The following is a 17,352-nucleotide window of genomic DNA, read 5'->3' as shown; positions in this document are numbered from 1 at the left end:
GCAATACATGAGAGTTGTAGTCACTGCACAATTTCACCCTCATTTGGTACCATCTTTTTTTCATCCCAGTTGTTGTTCAGTGGTATATCAATGTGGTTTTATTTGCATTTCTCTAATGACTAATATCATTGAGCATTTAATTATGTATTTGTTTGTCCTCAATATATCTCCATTTGTTTACAGTTTTGTCTAAATTTTATTAGAATGTTTGTTTCCTTATTACTGAGTTCTAAGTTTTCTTTACACATGCTGGGTAGTTATCCTTTAGCAGATACATACTTTGCAAAATACTTTACCTATTTGTGATATTTTATTTTCCTTCAGAAAGCAGAAATTTTAAATTTGGATGATGTCCAATTTATCAATTAATTTATTTTGTTTACATTTTTGTAGCCAATCAAAGAAATTATCCTCAACTTGAGAAAGAATAACAATAAAAATAGCACAGAGTATCATATTTTATGGTGAAAAATGAATATACCTTTCCCAAAATTGGAAACAAAATGATGGCATTCACACTCACCTTTCCCACTCAATATTATTTAAGATGTCCTAGCCAGTGCAATATTCTAAGTAAAAGAAATAAAAAACAGATTGGAAAGGAAGGAATACAATTATCTTTGTGTGAAGGCAACATGAATGTCTACCTGCAAAATTTCAACTAATCTTTTAAAAAGCTACTGTTTCTAAGAAGTTAGTTTTGCAAGATTGTAGGATACAAGGTTAATATAAATACATCAATTGACTTTTTACAGACCACAATGTAAAATAGAAATTTATATATTTTCAAAGAGTCCTATTTCTAGCAGCATCAAAAAAATGAATATATATGTATAATTCTAACAAAAGATGTGCAAGTTTTGTATGCTGAAATCTATGAAGCACTAATGAGTTGTGTCAAACAAGACCTAAAAAACTGAGATGTATACTGTATTCATAGGTTGGAAAATTCATTAGTGAGAAGATTTAAATTTCCCCCCAAATGATCTCAATAGAACTATCAGAAGAAATGTATGTAGAAATTTACAAGTTAATCTAGAACATAAGGGAAAATGTAAAGGATTTAGAATAGCCAAAACAATTATCAAAAGGAAAACAAAGTTGGATTTCTCATACTATCTGATATCAAGATGTATTTTAAAACTGCAATAATTAAGATAGTATTGTAATGATAAAAGAATAGTCTCATAGGACAAGTAAACAGAAAAGAGAGCCTAAAAATAAACCTATGTTTACATGGTAAGTTGATTTTGGACAAAGGTGCAAAGGTAATTTGATGGAGAAAGGACACTTGTTTCAACAACTGGGCATTCATATGTGAGGAAATAAAGGTAACCTAAACCTTACAGTATATAAAAATTTACCTACAATTAATCATAGATCTAAAAATATAACCTAAAAATATAACATTTCTTGGAGAAAACATAAAAGGATATCTTAGTGACTTTGTGTTGGATTGCCTCTTAATTCCTGACATTATTTTAAAGAAAGACAAAGCCTTCAGTGACACTTGCTTCTTTCCTATTACTGGGAGAGAATTTTTGCCCTGCCCACCTTGACTTTGTGACCAAGTCTTCAGAGCACCAAGCTTCAACCTAATAAAGAGTTTAGCCAAGCATTACAGGTGAGTTGCATTTTATATGATAGTAGATATTAAAGTTAGTATATGGAAGCACATTAACATAAATTTACTTTAAATTATCTATAAATAATCCCTTCAGCCATCCACATAAGGTATACTGTCAAACATAATGTATCGCTGTAAGTTTATGTAGGAACAGATGCTTCTCAGTTCATGTTTACTTTTGAGGCTCACCATGAAAGGAAATCTACTGCAATATATAAATTTTTATTTTGTTCCTTCAAATGTAATACTTTTCTTGCTTTTTCCTAGACAGTAGTAATTGAATTTGCATATCTTAAATATATAGATGTTACCCCACCAGTTTGTATTGCATTCCACTTACTTTGAGTCAATGTGTTCTTAATTTTATAGAGACTTCACACCAATTACTAGATTCAAATGTATTGTATATCGTGTGTCATTATATATGCCCTTTTACCCCTCAAATGCAGACATTCCAAAGTGTATTTGTAGAAAATAAACTTGCAACATGTTCTGTGTGTGTGGAGGGGGGGAACTATAAGTTTTGTAGAATAATTCTGGGAAATGTTTTATTGTATATTTACTCTTAAATATGGGGTTGGCTGAAAAGTTTGAAACCCGAACGAACTTTTTTGCCAGCCCAATATTTTCAGATCATATTAGCATACTCAAAGTTCTATGGAGTCCTCCATTAAGAAACAGATATGATTTTGTATAGCCCACTATTTCAAAACTTATTTGACTTTTGAAAAGATAGAGTAAGGCTGGCAAATGCAAACTACTTGATTTCAAGTTTGAAATCAAGTTATTTAAACAGTAATCAAAAGAGTATAGAATTAGCATGAAGATAGTCATATACATCAATGAAAAGAAATAGAGTCCAGAAATAGATACACATCTATAACAACTAAATTTTTTACAAAGATGCCAAGATAAGTTAGTGGAGAAAACATAGCCTTTAAAAAAAATAATGCTGTATGGAATTTAAAAAGGATCCTCAACACTTACCTCACTCTGTACACAAAAATTTACTTGCAATGGATCAAAAATAGAACAATAAAAGTTAAAAATAACAGAAACAGTTTGGTGCTTGGTTGGGACTAAAGGTAGAGGAACTTATTCCAAATAGTCCCAAAGAAACTTTCTAAATGGAAAGAAATGTGACTGTTGATTGTGGTGGTGAAAGTTTCATTAAAGAAGACAATATTAAGATTTAGTAAACTAAACACATACGTGTGTATATGTGTGTACATAGTCAACAAAGTCTATTTAAAAAGAAATAAAATTGTATTTATTTGTAAACACTTTTCTTTCATCTAATATTTACTAGCATCGGGTGAAAAAAAAACTTAGTAAATAGACATAAAACAAAAAACAATGGTATTTTTATCCCAAAATAAGGTTGTACACCTCAGCATTCAAATTATACATTTTCACTATCTTGTGAAGTGTACTTTCTAGTATCTTCTTCTACATAGTTTTCCCACATTCCAACTCACATATATACATATGACATTTCATAAATATATATGACAGTTCAAAATCTAAGTTTATATGTGCATAGTTTCTCTTCTCAATATCTCTGTAACATACCACATAATAAGAAATTTAGAGAGGCATAGAATTTGTAAAACCTACTCATTACTATTAACTATCATATATCAAGAGGGAAGGATATTGCAGGAAGATGACTACAAGGTTCCCATTATCCTGTTATCCTAAAGTTTCCCATGGTTTTGTCTCCATTCCTTGAGTTTGTAAGATTTTATTTCCTAGTTTTTCTCCAGTGTCATTGAAAAAGAGGAAGTTTTCTTATTTTATGAGGAAGAAAATCTTTGGTTTATCTCATTTTTATATTTCTGTTTACTTTTCTGTTAAAGTAAAATGAAATTCTGATATGTGTTGCAACATAGCTGAAACTTGAAAATATTTTGCTGAGATAATCCAGACATAAAAGGATAAATATTGTATAATTCCATTTATATGAGATATCTAGAACAGGCAAATTCATAGAGACAGAAAGTAGAATAGAAGTTTCCAGGGGCTGAGCAGAGAGAGGAATGGGGAGTTGTTTAATGTATATAGAGCTTCTGTTTGGATGAGGAAAATGTTCTGGAAAATAGATGGAGGTAATGATTGCACAACGTTGTGAATGTACCTAATGCCACAAAACTGTATGTTTAAAAATGGTTAAAATAGTAAATTTTGTTATATATATATATATATATACACTATAAATATATATAACATAAATACTGTATATTATTTATATGTAATAAAAATATAAATAAAAATTTAAATAAAAAATAAGTATAATTGGAGGAAAATACAAAATAAATATCATATATCAAATATTTGTGAAATATTTACATGCACTTAATGTAATCTTTTCAGCTGGTTGATCTAAGAAAATTTCCATGGACAAATCCACAGTACAATACTCAAGTTCTATCTGAGTCTCAAGTACAGCTCCCTGTGAGCACAACTTTGACCTAGCAGCTTAGCAAGATCTTACCAGAGTCAAATCACTCTCCTCTTCAGCTTTTCAATCATGCCCTCATGAACCCTGATCAATATGACCCAATTTCTTCTTTACAGCATTATAAAATTTTGAGCCATGACTTTTCCACTTCAACTAATATTGAATCTCAGATAAATTTTTCAAAGGATCACCACAAACAGTTTTATTTAACTTATGAAAGTTCAAGAGTCATGAGTTGATTTCTCACTCAACTGAATCTGTTCTTAGTGAGCCTTAAAGAGTTAGCCCCCAAACAGAGTAGTTTCCTTGTTAAAAATTATTTTTCCAATTGAAGTTCAAGAAGAAAAGAAAAGGGCTTCCCTGGTGGCGCAGTGGTTGAGAGTCTGCCTGCCAATGCAGGGGACACGGGTTCGTAGCGCTGGTCTGGGAAGATCCCACATGCCACGGAGCAACTGGGCCCGTGAGCCACAATTACTGAGCCTGCGCATCTGGAGCCTATGCTCCGCAACAAGAGAGGCCGCGATAGTGAGAGGCCCGCGCATCGCGATGAAGAGTGGCCCCCGCTTGCCACGACTAGAGAAAGCCCTCGCACAGAAACGAAGACCCAACACGTCAAAAATAAAAATAAATAAATAAAATTTAAAAAAAAAAGAAGAAAAGAAAAACCTAAAACTAAAGCCATGTTTGTAAGTTTGAGAGATTGCTTATAAGAAAGGATTACATTATTTCCTGCACTTTCAGGTCATACGTGTGTATTATGAAGTCCAATAGTATGTTTCTATTAGAGACATAATATCTAACTCACACAAAGTAACTTTAAAAACAATTCATAACACATTCTGTTAAAAGAAATAGCATAAAGAATATTTGCTATATGTTTCCATGGAAACTAATGTGCTTGCACAAAAATGCCATGACCATATTTCTCAGTAAAATATCTCTGATTAATATTAGATTGGTTCAAAACCAAAAGAAGCTGGGGAATTTTAAAACTCAGTAAATGTGTCAAAATTAGAATTAAAATAAAAAGAAGCTATCATAAAATTTTTGAAGCTGGCTTGGATTATGCACACCATTGTGTCATTCACCATGGTACCTCATCTGAAATTAAAGAGCTCTGATTAAGAGCTTATAAATACATTTCTCAAATTTATATATGAAAAATCACGCATTTTATAGTAATGAGATTATTTGGGTCATTTTGAATGATCATATGAAAAAATAATTACATTTTTTACAAAAGTATAATGTATTTTAGAATGTAATCTTGAAGTTAAAGTTAATCACTCATATATGTGAATAAATTTGAGATGTCAACATGAGATGTCTTTTTCATTCTAAAGGCTCAAGACTAAGCTGAGTGATATTTTCTTGCTGGCTTTTTGCTGTATGATTTTCAAAGTAAATTCGCAGTCTTAGATAACCTTTATTGAACCTGAGAAACAAATTCTTTTCCCACAAAGTCTCATTTAATTTAATTGAATCTTTGAAATTCCCATAGAAACAGAGTCATATTTTGAATGAATAAAATAAATATTTTATTTACTTAGTTTTTAACATTCAGACATAGTCTATTTTAATTAATATTAATTCCATACCTTGATTATCAGTATGAAGACTCAATCATGAGGGAAAATGCCAATGTAAAAATCTAGAAGGACTCTTGTAGTACTTTTCTGCTTCATTTTATTTTAAAGTTGCAAAAAGAAAAAAAAATTCCATCATCCCATGGAAAATACAAACTCTCAGGTGCTTTTAAGCATATTCTACAGAAGATAGTATATTTTATACAAATTCATAGAGAAAAAAATTACTACATTTTAGCTCTGCTTTGAAAAAGGGAATTGATCAAGGCGGTGGAGGAAAAGGCCATGTTGCTCACCTCCCCGCTGTGAACACATCAAAAATACATCTACATGTGGAAAAATTATCACTGAAAACTAATTGGAAACTGGAAGAAGAATCACTATACAACCAAGGCTGTGAGAATGATACACATGTAACCAAAGAGACAAGAAGGGAAGAAAGTGATCAAGTCAGGAGCTCTGGCCCTGGGAGGGAACTCAAAGGATAAAAGAGATTATGTGGGTGGTCACCTGCCCTGGGGAGTGAGTGGTTAAAGCCATAATCTGAGCACCCCAGTCCTGGGGTTCTACGGAGGTGAGACAAGCCCCCTTTGGCTGGTTGAACAACTGTTGGGACTAACAGAAGGGCAGTGGGAAGCTTGGAGTCTGGTCATGAGGTGCAAGCACTTACTGGCTTCCCTCTGTGGCATGGTGGAGAGAGGTCTGCTCTGGCGGCTGCCAGGTTTCCCATGACCACCTCACCGAGTTCCCCAACCACGTGAATGCTCTGGCCATGCTCTCTCCATGTCACAACACAGCACTGGATCTGGGACAGCCACAACCAGGGAGAAGACTTGATCATGGGATGCAGAGGCTGCCTGGTCTCAAGTGGTGTCTGGGGTGGAGTGGTGGTGGCCACTGTTGGCACTTCTTCAAGCATTGCCTCAGAAGCTGTCCAGACTTCTGATGGTGGCTGCTCTATGACAGCTCACCTCCAATACATGCTGAAAGTTCATATAAGCCCTGTCTGCCCTGAGGACTGTGTCAACAAAAGGGCAGAGGTGGTAGGAGGCTAGGGGAAGTGGTTGGCTTAGAGGGGCAAAAGGCACTTGCACTGGAGGCTATTTCTGAGCACAACAGGGAAACCGTGTGGGCACTTGCACAGGCAGGACAATGGAGACAGCTCAGACCTCTGTATCCAATACCAGCTGAAAGCCTTCACGCGCTACTCTTGCTTTAGTAATCCTCCACTCTCAGGCAGGGTTCTCAGTGGAGGGAGAGAGGAAAAACATACAATTAAAGGAAACAGAACCACCTTGGACCTGACCCTCAAGGCTTCTGCTCCAGCAACTTGGGATAAACCCTGACCCTGATAGGACTATGACAGCCACTAAGCACAGGGGAAGTCCTGCCTCACACCTGGATCTAGCACTAGCCCTCCATTTCCACCCCCACTCCCAGCCACGGTGATATCTTCTAGTACACCCTGAGGAAAGACATGACTTGCATCTACATCAAGTCCAGCTATCCCACCAAAGGCTTTGGGAACACGCAGTCTCTTTAGGGATGCTCCCACATCTGAACACAATAGGTAACTCTTTGACGTAATTTCATAGAGGCAGAGAAAGTTAAGCAAAATGAAAAGGTAGAAGAACTACTCTCAGTTGAATTAATGAGTGGCTCAGGAGATGAAGTGCAGGAGAAGATTTAATTTAGCATATCTCTTTCACTGCATGCTTCATGTTGGTTGCTCCAGGAAGGGTATATCCAAATAACAAAGACTACATAGTTTCTGTCAAGCTGACATCTTCCATAGGTATAGATACTATCTCTGGATTTGTACAACTAATTTTTCCTTTTACTTCTTCTGATGTGGCTGATAATTGTTTCCTGTCTGTGCTACCTTGGCACACCTCCATATACTTTGTTGACTCTCCTTTTCCATGCCTCCCAGAGATATGTAAATTCCCTTATTAACCACTTACTATTTTACCCCAGTTGTGGGTCAGTCAGGGGCCTGATTGAAACAGAGAGGAAAATCAGGCATATTCTTCACTTTGAGATAGTAACTTCAATTGCTTAGATACTTAAATTCCCAGGACTTTCAATGAGGTACATTGAAATTTAACATTTTCTGAATTTATTCTCTACTCGGACACACATATGTCTTACCTTTATAACTGGGGAACTTGAACTTGCTGCTCCCTGATAGTTTAGTTGTCTTAGTTCACTAAGAATCAAGATATTAGTGAGGTGTCCCAGGATTATGGCCTGTGGAGATAATGAGGCTGTCATTGTGCTTCAAGACTATTTTATGGCACAGATATGGAGCATCACATATCCTTAAAGCATTCAAAGACTTAATTCCTGGTGACCTATACTTGGCAGAATATACTATTTTTTTTACATAACCAACAAAGACCTATTGTATAGCACAGGGAACTCTTCACAATTCTGTAATAACCTAAATGGGAAAAGAATTTGAAAAAGAATAGATACATGTATATGTATAACTGAATCACTTTGCTGTATTCCTGAAACTAACACAACATTGTTAATCAACTGTGTTCTGATATAAAATAAAAATTTTTTTAAAGCATATTCTACTTTTTAAAAAGAAAGTAAAAGGAAAGAAGTTTGCAGACACACAAGTACTTTCCAATACCAGAGATGTATTACATTGCCCAAGAAAAGAGACTTCTTCTGGAATAGCAGCTATAATTGCAATCACTGCCTGATTAATTCTCTTATAATCTATTGTCATTTTCCAATATGTGTCAGACTGCTGTGTAGTTCAAGCCAGGGAAATTAATGGATAGATGATAAGCATCTCTATAGCTGCATGATTCAAAACTTTGATTGAGGCATTAATTTATATGATTCCCAAATAGATGCATTACTCTATTTTGATTGTAAATAGGAAGATCTCCAATTGTTTCCACTTGGCTCTTCCTGAAAAATGTGGGGATTCTGTCAGATTCTAAGCTTATCGCTTTAAAATTTGCAATCAGGCAAAGATAAAATAGCCAGAACATTGATATGAAGCCTGTAACATTTATGATTAAGCTCAAGTGCATATACTAACAACAGTAAAAACAAAACAAAACAGAACAAAAAAACTTAAACTGTTTAAACATGACAAAAAATATTTTATTTTTTCCTTATTTTGTAAATTCAGAAAGTACACAGTCCATGGAGTGTTTGACTGCTTCATATTCATCAGGGACCCAACATGTCTTTCCTCTATCAATTGTGCAATTGATTTCCTTCCTTCTTCTACTTGCTACAGATTGCAGGATCTCTAGAAACGCCACTGAATTGGTACTCCTCACACTGAATTTTTGTGATTAATCTCATGCTCTCTGGCAAACATGAATCTTACTGGACTATCTAATGTTCCAACTATGTCCAAGCAAACTTTATGGTGATTCTCTATAATTAAGTTTCTTGTCTAACGTGCATCAATAAAGCATTTTGCGCTTAAACATGATACAGTCGTTTTTTTGGTTTTTTTTTGTTTTTTGTTTTTGGTTGGCCTCTAGAAATTTTACCAATACACAGAATACCAAAACCTAGCAAAGACTTGGGCACATAAAAGTGAAAACCAATCTCCATTATGATTACAGATATAAACATCTAAAGGGAAAATAACAGAGTCATTAAAATACTAAGCATGACTTAAAATTCTAGAACTATAAGAAGGTTTAATACTGGAAAACATATTTAAAATTTATTATATTAACATGCCAAATGGAAGGTATAGTTTTGATAAATGTTGGAAAGACGTTTCATCAAAGGATCACACTAAAAATTGATTTAAGGATGTGACGTCACTGTCATGACAGTATAAGATGCTACTTTGTCTCTCTCCTTCAATCTACAACCAGTAAAACATCTACAACTCAACAAAGGTGCCTCTGCCCAACACTCCAGCATGCTGAAGAATTCCACATTCTGTACATCCAAAGGTGGGTGGACTGGAACACACAGAGGAGGCAGAACCTGGGAAAGAGCTCAGGCAGTGTATGCAATTCTTTGCCCTGGGCATGACAGCTGAACCTATAACCCCCAGAGAACTAGGTAGTATCAGGGAGGTAGGCATGCAACACTGGCCTCCAGCTATAGCACCCAAGCCACAGGGAACCAGATAGTAGCAGCTGTGGGGCTGCACCATTAAGGTGCCCATAACTCCAGCCACACCCCTACCCATAGCAATGGAACCCACAAACTTGACAATTCCTGTCATGGTAGAGACACCTGTGACCCTGGCTTTACCCTCAAACTCCCCACTCCCTAAGTTGGCAGAGACTACAATCCAGGAGACCATAGATATGGTGAAGAGGGCTGCTACCCTGGTGTCCCAGGCCACAACACCAGCGACACTGGTAACAGCAAGGCACCAACGACCATAGAGGCAAAAGCAGTGACAGCAAAGGCACTGGTGACATCTCTAACAGAGTCAGAAGAAAGTGAAAAATGCTGATTCTCAAATATAGCCAGAGGGAGCTCAGATAAACTCATGCTATAACGCTACCTACTGGGGAAAAAAAGATTTCTAACCTGTTCAATCATTAGATGTGAAGGGGGAAAAAAAACCTCAAAAAACTAAACTTTACCTAAAGAAGAAAGGTGTTTGTTACTTTAAATGTGTCAGCAGATGAACAATTCATTAAACACCATGAAGAACCCAGAAACACAATATCAGAAAAATAAAATGAAACTTCTCCAGAAACCAAATTTTAAGCCATGATATATTGTTGTCTGATAGAGAATTCAAAATAGCTGTCATGAAGAAAATCAATGAAGTACAAGAAAACACAGAAAGGCAGTCTAATAAGCTCTGGAATAAAATTCATAAACAAAAGGAATATTTACCAGAAACATCTAAACTCTAAAAAAGAACCAAACAAAACTTCTGAGACTGAAGAACTCAATAAATGAAATAAATGATGAATTAGAAAGCACTGGAAATAGAGCAGACTGCATGGAAGAGAGAATTAGCAAGCTTGAAGATGGAGTCTTACAGGTATAAGAGGGGAGAGAATTAAGATATTTTTAAAATTTAAATTCTATGAGAATTTAAATTCTATGAGAAATAATACAAGTATAAGAGGAGAGAGAATTAAGATCTCTTAAAATTTAAATTCCATGAAATTTTAATTAGATTTAAATTTAATTCTTTTAAGAAGAACCACATTAGGGCAATGGGTATCCCAGAAGGAGAAAAGATTTTATTTAAAGAAATAATACCTGAGAACTTCCCAAATGTGGGGAAGGAACTAGATATATAAGTCTATGAAGATAAAAGAACACTTGAGTGTTCAATATAAAAAGACCTTCTCCAAGACACATTATATTAAAACTATCAAAAGTTGATGACAAAGAAATAATTTAAAGGCAGCCAGGGAAAAATGGATGGTAATATAAAAAAGAACTCCTAGTAGGGTATCAGCAGACTTTTCAGGAGAAACTCTAAAGGCCAGGAGGGAGTGGAATGACATACTCAAAATATTGAAAGATAAAAACTGTCAGCCAAGAATACTCTACCCCACAAAGTTATCATTCAGATACAAAGGAGAAATAAAGAGTTCCCCAGACAAACAAAAGCTGAGGAAGTTCATCAATACTAGACCTGCTTTACAAGAAATGTTGAAATGAGCTCTTAAGGCAAAATTACACAAAACTTTGAGTAATGTGATAAATAGAATCAATAAATTAAAACTCTATATCAGAATAGGTTCTTAAACACAATTACGACATTGAGGTTAAAACAAAAAGTGGTAAAAATAACCACAGCTAGTTCAATTTGGTAAGAAATTCTCAGTAAAAAAATGAAAATATTTGTGACAACAATACCCTAAAAGGGAAGAAAAATGGCTGGAACTCATATATGCAAATAAAGATAAAATGATATCAGCAGAAAAAAAGGACTATTTTATCTATGAGATGTTTTATACAAACCTCATGGTAACCACAAGGCATAAATCTAGAGCAGAGACGCAAAATATAAAAAGGGAGGAAACTGAGAAAAACATCATAGAAAGCCACCAAAATAAAATGACAGACAGAAACACAAGAAAAAAGAAATAACGGAGATATAAAGCTACCAGAAAATAAAAGAAAATGGCAATACCAAGTTCTCATTTATCAGTAATTACCCTAATTGTAAATGGATTGAACTCACCAATCAAAATACACAGGCTGTCTGAATGGATTAAAAAGCAAGACCCAACTATACACTGGCTCCAGAAGACTCATTTCAGCTCTAAAGAAAAGCACAGGCTTATAGTGAGAGGATGGAAGATGATACTCCAAGCAAATGGTAGCCAAAAGAAATTGGGTGTAACCATACTCATACTAGACAAAAGAGACTTCAAGCCAAAATTTTAATGAGGGACAAAGATGGACATTATAGAATAATAAAGGGAACAATCATCATGAAGACAAAACTATTATTAATATATATGCACCCAACATAGGAGCACTTAAATACATAAAGCAAATATTAACAAACATAAAAGGAGAAATTGACCACAACACAGTAATAGTAGGGGACTTTAACACAACACTTACATCTCTGGATATATCATCCAGATAGAAAGTCAACAATAACAACAAAAAATAGTGGCCTTAAATGAAACATTAGACCAGATGGACTTAATAGATTTATACAGAGCATTCCATCCAGATGCAGTAAAATATACATTCTCACATGCACAAGAAATATCTCAAAGATAGACCATATGTTGAGACACAAAACACATCTCAATAAATTTAAGAAGATTGAAATCATATTAAGCATCTTTTCCAAATACAATGGTATAAAATTAGAGATCAATTACAAAAAGAAATCTGGAAACATCACACATGTATGGAGACTAAACAATATGCTACTGAACAACTCTTGGGTTGACAGAGAAATCAAAGGAGAAATTAAAGGAAAAAAACCCCAAAGACAAATGTAAAAGAGAATACAACACACAAAAATCTATAGGATGCATCAAAGCTGCACTAAGAGGGAAGTTTAAAGCAGTACAGGCCTACCTCAAGAAACAAGAAAAATCTCAAATAAACAATATAAACTTATACCTAAAGGAACTAGAAAAAAAACAAACAAAGCCCCAAATCAGTAGAAGAAAGAAAATAATAAATATTAAAATGGAAATAAATCAAATAGAAATGAAAGGAAAATAGAAAAGGTAAATAAAGCTAAGAGCTGTTTCTTTAAAAAGATATTAAAAAGTGACAACATTTAGCTAGACTCACCAAAAAAAAAAAAAAACCAGAAGGCTCTGACAAATAAAATCAGAAATGAAAGAGGAGACATAACAATGACTACCGCAGAATACAAAGAATTATAAAAGAATATTATGAACAGTTATATGCCAAAAAATTGGACAACTTAGAAGAAATGAATAAGTTCTTAGAATCATACAACTTTCTAATACTGAATCATTAATTAATAGATAATCTCAATAGACAGATCATTTGTAATGAAACTGAAACATCAACCAAACACCTCTTTGAAAAATCAGGACCAGATAGCTTCACAGGTGAATTCTACCATACATCCAAAGATTTAATACCTATCATTTTCAAGCTCTTCAAAAAAGTTAAAAAGAAGTGAGTGCTTCCGAACTCATTTTATGTGGCCAACGTTACCCTGATAATAAAAACCAGGCAAGGATGCCACAAGAAAAGAAAACTATAGGCTCATATCTCTGATGAACATACATGAAAAAATCCTCAACAAAATATTAGCAACCTGAATTGAACAATACATTCAAAGGAACATACACCATGATCAAGTAGGATTTATTCCAGGGATGCAAGAATGGTTCAAAATCCAGAAATCAATAAATGTAATACACCACATTAACAAATGAAAGATAAAAATCATATGATCATTTCAATAGATGTAGAAAAAGTATTTGACAAATTAGACACCCATTTATGATCAAAGCCCTCAATAAAATGGGTATAGAAGGAACATACCTCAACAACAACAACAAAAAGTTCATATATGACTAGCACACAGCTAACATTATCCTCAATGGTAAAAAACTAAAAGCTATCCTTCTAAGATCAGGAACAAACAAGGATGCCCACTCTCACCATTCTTATTCCACATAGTATTGAAAGTCTTAGCCAGATAAATTTGGCAAGAAACAGAAATAAAAGACATCTAAATTGAAAAGAAATAAGTAAAACTCATATTTGTGGATGACATAATTTTAAGAATAGAAAACCCTAAAGACTCCACAAAAAAACATTAGAAATAATAAATGAATACAGTAAATTTACATGGTAAAAAATTAATATACAAAAATCTGTTGCCTTTCTATACACTAACAATGAACTAGCAGAAAGAAATTAAGAAAACAATCACATTTACAATTGCATCTCAAAGAATAAAATTCCTAGGAATAAATTTAAACAATGAGGTGAAAGTCCTATACACAGAAAACTTTAAGACATTGTTGAAATCAATTGAAGAAGACACACAAAAAATGGAAAAATATTTTGGGTTCATGGATTAGAAGAATTAACATTGTTACAATGTCCATATTACCCAAAACAATCTACATATTCAGTGCAAGTCCTAACAAAATCCTGATGACATTTTTTTCACAGAAATAGAACAAAAACCCCTAAAATTTGTATAAAACCAAAAAAGACCTCAAATATCCAAAGAAATCCTGAGAAAAAAGAACAAAGCTGGAGGTTTCACACTCCATGATTTCAAATTATATTACAAAGCTGTAGTAATCAAAGCAGCACTGTATTGGCAGAAAAACAAACACATAGATCAAAGGAACAAAGTTGAGAACCCCCCAAAAAACTGCACACCTATATGAATAATTAATTTATGACAAGGAGCAAAGACCATACAATGGGAAATGGATAGTCTCTTCAATAAATAGTGGGAAAACTGGACAGCTACATGCAAAGGAATCAAACTAAACCAGTATTTCACACCATAACAAAAATCAACGCAAAGTGGATTAAAGACTTGAATGAGGCCAGAAACCATACAACTCCTAGAAGAAAACATAGGAGGTGTGCTCTTTGACATTGGTCTTAGCAATATCTTTCTGGATATGTCTCTTCAGGCAAAAGAAGCAAAGGCAAATATGAACAAATGGGACTACATCAAACTAAAAACTTCTGCATAGCAAAGGAAGACATCAACAAAATAAAAGAACAACTTACCAAATGGGAAAAGATATTTGCAAATTATATGATGATAAGGAGTTAATATTCAAAGTATATAAAGAGCTAATAAAACTCATATCAAACAAAAAAACCCAATTAAAAAAATGGGCAGAGGAGCTGAATAGACATTTTTTTAAGTAGGCCAACAGGCACTTGAAAAGGTGTTCAATGTCAGTAATTATTAGGGAAATGCAAATTAAAATGATGATGTGGTATAATTTCACACCTGTTAGAATGCCTATTATCAAAAAGAAAAGAAATAAGTGTCAGAGAGGATATGGAGAAAAAAGAACCTTCATGCACTGTTGGTGGGAATGGAATTTGATGCAACAACTATGGAAAACAGTATGAAGATTTCTCTAAAAGTTAAGAATAGGCCTCTCACTCTTAACTCTTTTTTCCTGCTTTTCTCCTTCCAGTGGTTGGGATCCACTGACTCTAGGTCCCAAGCCACAGGTAGGAATGTTGAGGTAGGGATGAGATGAACAATGGAAAAGGGAGACAGGATGGCAGAGTAGAAGGACCCTAAGCTCACCTCCTCTCATGAGTATATCAAAATCACAAAGAACTCCTGAACAGCAATCAAAAACAAAAAACAAAAAACTGAACCTAGCAAAAAAGATATTCTACATACAAAGACATAAAGAAGAAACCCAATGAGACAGTAGGAGGGGTGCTCTCACAATATAATCAAATCCCATACTCCCTAGTGGATGACCCACCAACTGGAGAACAATTATATCACAGAAATTCTCCCACAGGAGTGAGAGTTCTGAGTTCCACATCAGGCTCCCCAGCCTGGGAGTCTGGAATCAAGAGGAGGGGACACTACAACATTTGGCTTTGAAGGCCAGAGGCAGTTGAGTTCAGAAGATCCACAGGACTGAAGGAAAGAGAGGTTCCACTCTTGGAGGGTACACACAGGTCTTGTGTGAACCAGGACCCCGGGGAAAAGCACTGACTTCATAGGAGCCTGGGCCAGACCTACCTGCAGGTCTTGGAGGAACTCTGCGGAGGTGGGGGTTGGCTGTGACTCACCATGGGGACAAGGACACTGGTGGCAAAGGTCCTAGATAATATTCATCATCATTAACTCTCCTGGAGGTCACCATGTTGGCACTGAGACCTGGGCCCACCCAACATCCTGTAGGCTCCAGTGCTGGGATGCCTCAGGCCAAACAATAAACAGGATAGGAACACAGCCCCACCCAGCAGCAGACAGGCTGCCTAGAGACTTCCTGAGCCCACAGCCACTCTAGACACACCCACTGCAAGGCTCTACCCACCAGACGGCCAACACCCATGTCCAACCACCAGTGGGCAGGCACTAGTCCATCCCACCAGGAAGCCTGCACAAGCCTCTTAGACCAGCCTCATCCACCAAGGGGCAGACACTAGAATCAAGAATGCTATGATCCAGCAGCCTGCAGAACTCAGTCCACAAACAAAGATCAGAACTTACCCTGGGACCAGCTGTTCCCTTGCCCTTGGATGATGAGATGGGAAAGTACTGCTGGGACACATAGAGCATCCTCTATAGAGGGCCACTTCTCAGAGGGTGAGAAGCATAACTAACCTTCCACATACATAAAAATACAACTAGAAATTTAGACGAAATGAGATGGCAGAGGAATATTTTCCAGATGAAGGAACAAGATAAAACCCCAGAAGAACAACTAGGTGATGAGGAGATAGGCCATCTACACAAGAAAGAATTCAAATTAATGATTGTAAAGATGATCCAAGAGGTCAGGAAAAAAATAGTGGCACAGAGTGAGAAGTTACAAGAAATTGTTAACAGAGAGTTCGAAAATATAAAGAACAACCATACAGAGTTGAAGAACACAATAACTGAAATGAAAAGCGCACTAGAAGGAATCAACAGGGGAATAAATGAAGCAAAAGAATGAATAAGTGAGCTGGAAGACAGAATGGTGGAAATCACTGTTACCAAACCAAATAAAGAAAAAAGAATGAAAATAAATGAAGAAAGTCTCAGAGACCTCTGGGACAACATTAAACACACCAACATTCACATTATATTGGTCTCAGAAAGAGAAGAGAGAGAGAAAGAGCCAGTGAAAATATTTGAGGAGATAATAGCTGAAAACTTCCCTAACAAGGGAAAGGAAAGAGTTACCCAAGTCCAGGAAGCAGAGTCTCATATTTTTTTTTAATGTATATATATATATATTTATTATTACATATATAACATTATATACATATAACATGTACATATGTATAATTATTCATGGTATTGCTTTTAATATTTTTCATAGAAATAAAGCAACTGAGTTCATTTTTGCTTTGATATGATTGATAAAAGGAAAGTAGATACTAAAAGCCAACTGTTTAATAAGATTTTATTTTTTCATCATCTTTATTATCCTTAGCAGTATTGATAGGATTAAAAATAGTGATTTAACAAATACCTAAACTTAAACCCAAACCTGAAATGGTATAGTAATGTGAATTTAAAAAAA

Source organism: Balaenoptera musculus, chromosome 18, assembly GCF_009873245.2.
Source record: "Balaenoptera musculus isolate JJ_BM4_2016_0621 chromosome 18, mBalMus1.pri.v3, whole genome shotgun sequence".
Classification (NCBI taxonomy): Eukaryota; Metazoa; Chordata; class Mammalia; order Artiodactyla; family Balaenopteridae; genus Balaenoptera; species Balaenoptera musculus.
The sequence above is the reverse complement of the archived record's forward strand: the minus strand, read 5'-3'. Positions refer to the sequence as shown.